Source organism: Petaurus breviceps, unplaced genomic scaffold (genome assembly GCF_028583685.1).
Source record: "Petaurus breviceps papuanus isolate PSGF00001 unplaced genomic scaffold, PetGlider_PUasm1.0 186, whole genome shotgun sequence".
NCBI lineage: Eukaryota > Metazoa > Chordata > Mammalia > Diprotodontia > Petauridae > Petaurus > Petaurus breviceps.
Window position 1 is genome coordinate 48,872,311 of NW_027185798.1, and position 8,478 is coordinate 48,880,788.

Here is an 8,478-nt window from a genome sequence, read left to right on the forward strand (position 1 = left end):
TTACCAGTATACTTCCTGGTTGCTTTTATTTGTCTTTCTCTAATTATTAGTGATGATGCGTTCTTTCATATGGTGGTTAATAGTTTTCGATTCTTCTTTTGAGAGCTGTTTGATCATATCCTTTGAGTACTTATCTATTGGATAGGAGATTTATTTATTAGTTTGGGGAGCAGCAAGTAGGCCAAAAGTTGGCTAATATGGACAGCGCATGAATTAGGGTAGTATGAAATAAGTCTGAGGAGGTAGGTTAGAGGTTTATCATGAAGGGCTTTAAATATCAGGCTAAGGACTTTTTATTTCATACTGGAAGTACTAGGGAAACACTGAATGTTTTTGAGCAGGGGAGTGACATGATCCTTTAGGAAGATCATTTTGGAAATGAAGTAATTTTGGATTAAAGTGAGGAGTGTCTAAAAAATAGAGAGGTCATTTAGGAGATCGTTATTGTCAAGAGGGTATAAGGGCCAGAGACAGAGACAGACAGAGACAGATAGACAGAAATACAGAGTCCCTGCTGATAAGACATTTTCACTTTAGTGTAATATTTTAAAAATATATTTTTCAAATAATTGCTCATTCTGAGCAATTTTTTTTAATAGCCCAATGAAGGATGTAGCTAGGGCAGGTAGGTCACTCAGTGAGTCGAGTGTGGGACTTGGGATCAGCCTGATCCAAGTTTAAATTCAGCTTCAGACACTTATTACCTACCCAGGGTTGTTGTGATGATCAAATGAAATCATAGTATAGTGCTCGACACACAGAAAGTGCTATATAAATATTAATTGCATTATTATTTCTCAGTGGCAGAAAAAATTCTGTCTCCTGTAAATTTCATGTAAATTTTTCTCTGAAGTTGATTTTAATATTAAGGTCTACAGTGTGCAGGTCAGAGAACTTAACCTTTGACTCTAATCACATTCAAAAATATAATCACAGTTTTATGTAAATTGCTACTTTATTATTTCAATAAAATATCAATCACAAAATTTGTAATCAACTGCAATAAAGCAAAGGTTGTTATTTCAGGTAGTAGATTATAAGCTCCTTGAAGGGGGGGACTTTTACATTTTTTCCTTTGTATCTCTAGTACCTGACACAGTGCCTTGGCACATACTAGGCAATTTACACACATTTGTCAAATTGTTGAAGTTGTGTAATGTACTTGGTTGGCATATCCATGTCCTGAAAAATGATTACTGGTTGTTGCTGATTTTCTTGGACAAATACTTGCAGTAATATAAATTGACTTGGCTGTCTCTAAATTTCTATGATTTTGGGTCAGCTAGGTGGTGCAGTGAATAGAGCACCAATCCTGGAGATAATCCTGAATTCAAATCTGATCTCAGACACTTAACACTCATAAAAACACCGAGCATTGTGACCTTGGGCAAGTCACTTGACCCCAATTACCCTACCTTCCACCTCCAAAAAAAAAGGCAAAAAAATTTTTTCTGTGATTTTTTTTTCTTTCTCATAGGATGCTTTGAAATCTGGAGGTTCTGAAAAAAATGTGAAGCTAGTCTTTGACGAATTTAAGAAGTATCTTAAAAACCATGGGAAAAAATTGAAGCTGGCATTTAAAAGTTTGGACAAAAATAACAGTGGTATGTTTTAATTTTTAAATTCACAAGTGAGCCTATAAAATGAATGTTACTTGGACTTAAGGATACACTTCAGTAGATGTCTTTTAGTGATAGGGAAGGGATCTTGATCTGGTATTTCTTTGGTATAGGGAACTTCCAAATGAGGATTCTCCCTTTACCACTACAAGTAGTCACTTTCTCTGAAACTTTAGAGAAGTTGCTTTAGAGATAGCTTTAGAGAGTTGCTCAGAGCACTAAGACATTAAGTGACTCACCCAGCCAGCGTGTGTCAAAAGCAGGACTGGAGGGCAGGTCTCCCAGGCTCTGAAGGAGCTTTCTCTCTGTTACATCATGCTACTCCTACAGATGTCTTTTACAAAAAGCTATGCCCCCAAAATATTTTAAAGAATCTAACTCAGTTGGCTTCTTTCATTCTCTTTTTGTATTAATTTCATTTTTAAGAAAAAAGAAAAATCTCATAAGGGCTATTTTCAAACATTTTCACCATCTAAATTGCCTACCTCTGATTGTATTCCAGTTAATAAGTCCTTAAAATGGCTCATTTTGAACAAAACACAGAACCCAATGCAAAGTGACCAGGGAAAAGTACTATACATCCTCTTCTCTCTTCTGTACTTTGTACTTATTTTATTCATCCTTGGACTGCATTCATCTTTTTGATGGCCTCATCATACTGTTGAGCTTTCAGTTCCCTGAAACTTGGAGTTAATTTCCACAGAAACTGTTGTATAGTCATGAATCACAATCCTACACTTGTACGGTTGATGTTTTTTTAACCCAAATATAGGATTTCCCATTGTTCTTCTTTAACTTAATTTTATTGGAATTTATGATTTGAGACAAGAAATGAAAGAGGCCAAAGGCTTATAGGCCACTCAGAAGTCTTAAGACACAGGAAATTTGACACCATGGGAGTCATCTCAGAATCTTCTGCCCCTGTGTGAGCAGATGACTGACTAGATAGCACAAGTTGGTCAAAGGTAACGTGGAAATGAGTGTTCAGGAAGCTCGGCATCAGATCCAACTAAGCCAGATTGTACAAAGAACATTTACAGAGGAAAGTGGAAGAAAACCAATAAATGGAAGCAATTTAGTGGCTCAGATCATTAGTATCCAGTGAGGCATAAAGCAGGGAAAAATATATTCACCAAAATTCTTTTCTAGTGTCATGGAGGATGTGTTGTGCAAAAATCCAAATGGACAAATGGTTCTCTTTATGTGGAGCTGCTCCATAGGGTCCTGTTTTTGTATGATGCTGGACTGCTTGCATTGATCTCTGTCAGTATTATGGCTTCTCCAAATAGACTGACCAAGAAATCCATACAGGAAGTAAGCTTAGGAGAGAGGGGAAACTCTCAAGCACAGAATTCTGAAAGCACAAAGACAAATGATTCCAATAAGGAGAAGAAATGGGAATTGCCTAAAGAGATTAATATAGATGCAGAGAGAACTCACCAGCCAAATTAGATTTTTTAAAAGATCGATACAGTTAGTGAAGGCATGGTCAGGAAATAGAGAATGATATAAGAACATGTTATAGTCATGAAAAAATGGGGTCTGTAGTGCTAAAGTGCACTGAGGCTGTTGAGGTTAACTAATGCCAGCCGAAAGGGTGGTTATGTTATTTTGTTTGTTTGTTTTCAGTTATGTGGGGAGAAAGAGAAGAGGATGGAAGAAGTGTTAGGGACACTTCTTGAGTCTATGGGTCAATGATAAGTCAGTACAGAGAGAAGGTAGAACTCATAGAGCTGATGAAGTCTTACTATGTTTCTGCTTTCTTTGCCAAGGAAAATGAATTTTGCGTTGGAAATGATAGAAAAAAATGGCTAACAGGAAGTTGATGCACAAAATATGCAAGGAGAGATAGTAAGAAAGCACTTAGCTTGGGGTGGCTAGGTGGCACAGTGAATGGAGCACCAGCCCTGGAGTCAGGAGGACCTGAGTTCAAATCTGGCCTCAGACACTTAACACAAAAACTAGCTGTGTGACCTTGGGCAAGTCACTTAACCCCAAGTGCCCTCCAAAACAGCAAAAAAAAAAAAAAGCACTTAGCTGCTCTTGATAAATACACGTCTCCTGGAACAGATGCACGCTATCTTTAGGTACTGAGAGAAATGGTAGATGTGATTGCTGAGCTTCTGGCAGTGATAGCAGTCAATAAAAAAGCATACATTAAGTGCCTACTATGTACTAGAAATGTATTGGGAAAAAAATCTCCCTTTTCATCTCTACCTCTTGGCTTTCTTCAAGTCTTAGCTGAGATTCATTAAAGAGGTGGCATGTTTATATTAGGGCAACTAGGTGGAGTAGCAGAGAGAATGCTGCACCTGGGACAAAGAAGACTCATCTTTGTAAGTTCAATCCAGCCTCAGATACTTCATAGCTGTGTGACTCTGGGCAAGTCACTTAACTCTGCCTCATTATCCTCATCCATAAAATAAACTGGAGAAGGAAATGGCAAACCCCTCCAGTATCTTTGTCAAGAAAACCCCAAATGGAGGGTTTTTTAACCCAAGTGTAGGATTTCCCATTTGTTCTTTGACTTAATTTTATTGGAATTTATGGTTTAAGGCAAGAAATGAAAGAGGTCAAAGGCTTACAGACCACTCAGAGTCTCAAGCCTGTATATCATTTCTTCATTTCCTCAATAAAGAGTTGGACATGACTGAAAAATGACTAAACAGCAACGTTATAGTAAGAATTCCTTTCAGGTATAGATTGGAAAGGAGGGCTGCTGAGGCTCCTTCCAGCTCTAAAATTCAGTCATTCTATGATTTTGTGACTAAACCAAATATACACAGAAGAGATCTGCACTAGGAATAATATAATTCTGCAGGTACTAAGGGATCTTCTCTCAAGTTTTATGTAAGAGGAGATGATAGTAAAATTGTGGGGGAAAAATAAAATCATTACTGCCATAATAAGGTGACTAAGAAAATGTCAGCAACTAATAAGCCTTCTTCCCCAATCTCTACAGAACATGAAAATAATTTATACACACATCAGGGTCTTCCTCAGTGAACATATGATATGGGAAAAAGTAGGCTTTTGTAAATGATGTCTCAGAGCAGACCCCATCTTTAGTCACCCTGTTGACTGAAAGGCACAGAAAACACAAGATGCAATAGTTGCTATTTATTATTTGACTAGAAAAAAAGCATTTGATCTAGTCACTTCAGAAGTTCTCCTGCAAATAGATATTTTCTGTGTAGGTGTCACAGTCATGCAAGATTCTTTGAAAGATGCAGCAAAGAGATAATTATTTGACAACTCTGCAATTATAAATATTAAGGAAGCCATAGACAGGGAAATATATACTTGCCAAATGTGTTTGCTCCTCTCATGGAGAATGCCCAGTAGAGAATCCAAGTAGAAGGAAGGATTCCCCATGGATGGTGAGATCTTCTAAAGACTTGTGTTTGCAGATAAAATTGTCCTGATTTCATCAAGTTTGGGAATGTTTCTATCTTTTAAATGACTAAGATCCATACTCAAAAAAATTTGAAAAGAAAAAAAAAGAATTTGGACTAAATAGCTACACAAGAAAAAACCAAACGAGTGAAAAATGCCTGGTATCCAGACTGATATACAGTCGGATGGATAGCCTGTAGACTTGGACCTACAGAATGTGCACCTTGGACTGACACTGTGAAGAATAATGAACTGGTCCCAGAATTGAATGGATGGAAGGGAGTGGGTTGGATTGCATCTGGAAGGTTATGCAGTTCTTTTAATGTACTCAGACTCCTCCTTGGATGAAAGGCCTATCTTTTTAACACCAATATTTTTCCAGTGATGCTATGTTGTTATGGATTATGGAATATCATGGTTTTCAAAGACTGAAAGCTGTGACTTACTCAAAGGATAATGGAGAGACATGTGGTGGAATAAGCAGGCTGTGATGAACTATCAATGAACAATTACCCTCATGAAGGAGTGTTAAAAATCATTAGAGATGTATGGTTGGAAAAGTTTGGCTGGTTGTGTAGTAATAGCAAGGCATGACCTTGAAAGCTAGAAATGTCCACTTAGGTATATACATAATGTGAAAGGGACAAGATGAAGACCCTCAGCACAGTGGTTGGACTCCCCCATGGTGGATTTATGGAAGGACATGGACAAGAATTATTCAGACTGAGAAAGTGTGAATGGGTTGTGATCTCTGCTTTTGATTATCTGCACACTGATATCAAAGATTCACTGAAGTATAACTGCTATTGTAATGATAGATTTTTGAGCTAGAATCTTTGCTAGCTTGGCAGGTAGGTGGTGCAGTGGATGGAACACTGGGCTTGGAACCAGAAAGACTCATCTTCATGAGTTCAAATCTAGTCTCAGACAACTACTAGCTGTGTGACCCTGGGCAAGTCACTCAACCCTGTTTGCCTCAGTTCCTCATCTGGAAAATGATCTGGAGAAGGAAATGTCAAACTACTCCAATGTCTTTGCCAAGAAAAGCCCAAATGAGGTCACAGAGAGTTGAACGTGACTGAAAAACAATTTAACGAAAACTTTGCCACCTTTAGAACATTATGTAATATTCTCTGTGCAGAAGCTCTCATGTCTCTTCTCCATCCATCTAAAATCTACTTTCCTTTCAAGGACTAGTTTAAATTCCATTTCCCCCCAGTACTTCTCTGGAACTTTCTTTCACCACTGACCTTTCTCATCACTGATAGTGCATATTGACAATAGCACACATTTTCGCATTTCATTATATTATGCCTTATATTATAAAAGTAACACAAAAATAAAATTGTAAGCTTAGTTGGGATTATTTCATAAAGTACTCTTGCATCCCTTATTGCATTTAGCCATGCCCTAGGTAGGCGCTTAGTAGGTACCCTATTAGTGCTAGTTGAATTGAATTAAGTTGATATAAAATATAGATGTGCTAAAGATATAAGAAACATGTAGGTTTATTGTTGTTTTTCAAGTTCCTTTATGATAATGTTGAGAGAACTTTTCCTTTAGATGGGATATTCAGTTATTTCCTTTTTCTTTGTAAGTAGATTCAGTGATAAAGTATACATCATGGCAATATAGCTTTGCAGAATTTTATAACTTCCCCCCTAAAAATTTCCTCCGTAGTATTTTAAAGGTTTTCAATTGGTGCATTTTTCTTCTCATTCTTTTTAAAGGAAAAATTGAACCTTCGGATATTGTCCAGGCTTTCAAGATACTGGGTACAAATGTCTCTAAACTACAGGCAAAACACATTCTTCGAAGGTCAGCTCATTCTTAATTTGGAACATTACTTTTAGCTTTCATTTTAATATCCTATATCAGAAAACTTTGGCTACAAATTTATCTTTTTTTCTTAAAGGTACCATTTTGACTTGTGAAAGTAGTGTGTTGGTTTATTTTGTATATAGCATATATTAGCCCTATATTAAAATTATTCTTTTTTTTTAAAGAGAGCTTGGAAATTAATTTACAATCTTCAACTTGAGAAACTGGTTTGCATCCAGCTGAAGTCAAATAATAACACCACTCACCTTAGTCTCTAAGGCTCGAGAAAAGATTTACTCAGTGGAGAGCCTTAAATGAAAGTGTTTTAAAATTCTAGTTTATTAGCTCAGATTTTTTTTTCCCCAGAGACTTTTCCCAAAAGAATCTCAAATTGAAAGATATATTTTCAGCTATCATTTCCATTCCTTTGTCCCTCTCTCTCAACCCCCATTCTCCAATCAATGACAGAAGAACAGTATGTTTGGGAAAGGGTCAGCTCAAATAGGGTGATAGACAGAAGGTGAATTTTTTGTTGCTGGCCCAACTTGAGTCAAAAGAGTCATGTCACCCAAAAAAGGCGTCTCCAGTGACCATTAGTTCTGTGAATGCAGAAGGTGTGATTTTGTCTTGAACTCTCAGGAGAGATGAGGAATGGTCTACAGAGTAAGGATTCTTCTCCTTTTTTGTGTCATGGACTCTTGATGGTCTGGTGAAGGCTGTGGATTGATTCCTCAGAATATGGTCTTACATACATAAAACAAAATAGGTAGGTCACAAAGAAAACAAATTTTATTGAAATACAGTGATCAAAATATTTTTAAAGACAAGTCCATGAACGTCAGCTTAAGAAACAAGAAGGAAGATGATCTGACTAGACTGTAAGGAAGGCTATGGGGCAGATTTACATCTGGGACCTCTATTCTCTCTTTCATGTCTTTTTCCTTTATTTACATCTAGGACAACTATTCTCTCTTTCACCTATTTTTCCTCTATATCTAGGGCATCTATTCTTTCTTTCATCTCTTTTTCATCTATTCTGTCTTGGGCACAGAAGAGCCCCTGTGTAGCTCCCCTCCTTTCTTTGCTTTTGGGCCAGAGGTCAAAGCTTTCTATTTTTGGGAAAAAGGTCTTTCTCTTCTGGATAACCAGAGCAAAATCAGGAGAGGTAATCTAATCGCATCCCATTTGTGTCATTCTTGTCTGTGTTCTTGATGAAATAAGGAAATCAGTAGATAAATAAAAAATGTCTTCAGTCTCTTTTACTATCTTAAATTTTTGGTTGTTGTTAAAAATTTTATTCTTTATTAAAAAAAGTGTTTAGGGGCAGCTAGGTGGCTCAGTGAATACAGCACCAACCCTGGAGTCAGGAGGACTTAAGTTCAAATCCATCTTCAGACACTTGACACTTATTAGCTGTGTGACCTTGGGCAAGTCACTTAACCCCAATTGCCTTGCCTCCCTCCCCAAAGTTTTTAAAAGTAGATTTGCATGTATGTATTGAGCTAGAAAAATTTCCCAAAGTTCATGTGTTTATTATCCCATGCTATTTATCTATCCTGTTTTCCCTCTTCTTCTCCAAAAGTCCTGTCTGTTTTATTAAGTTTCTGTGCACTCAACTGAATGCTTGCTAAAAGATCCTCAA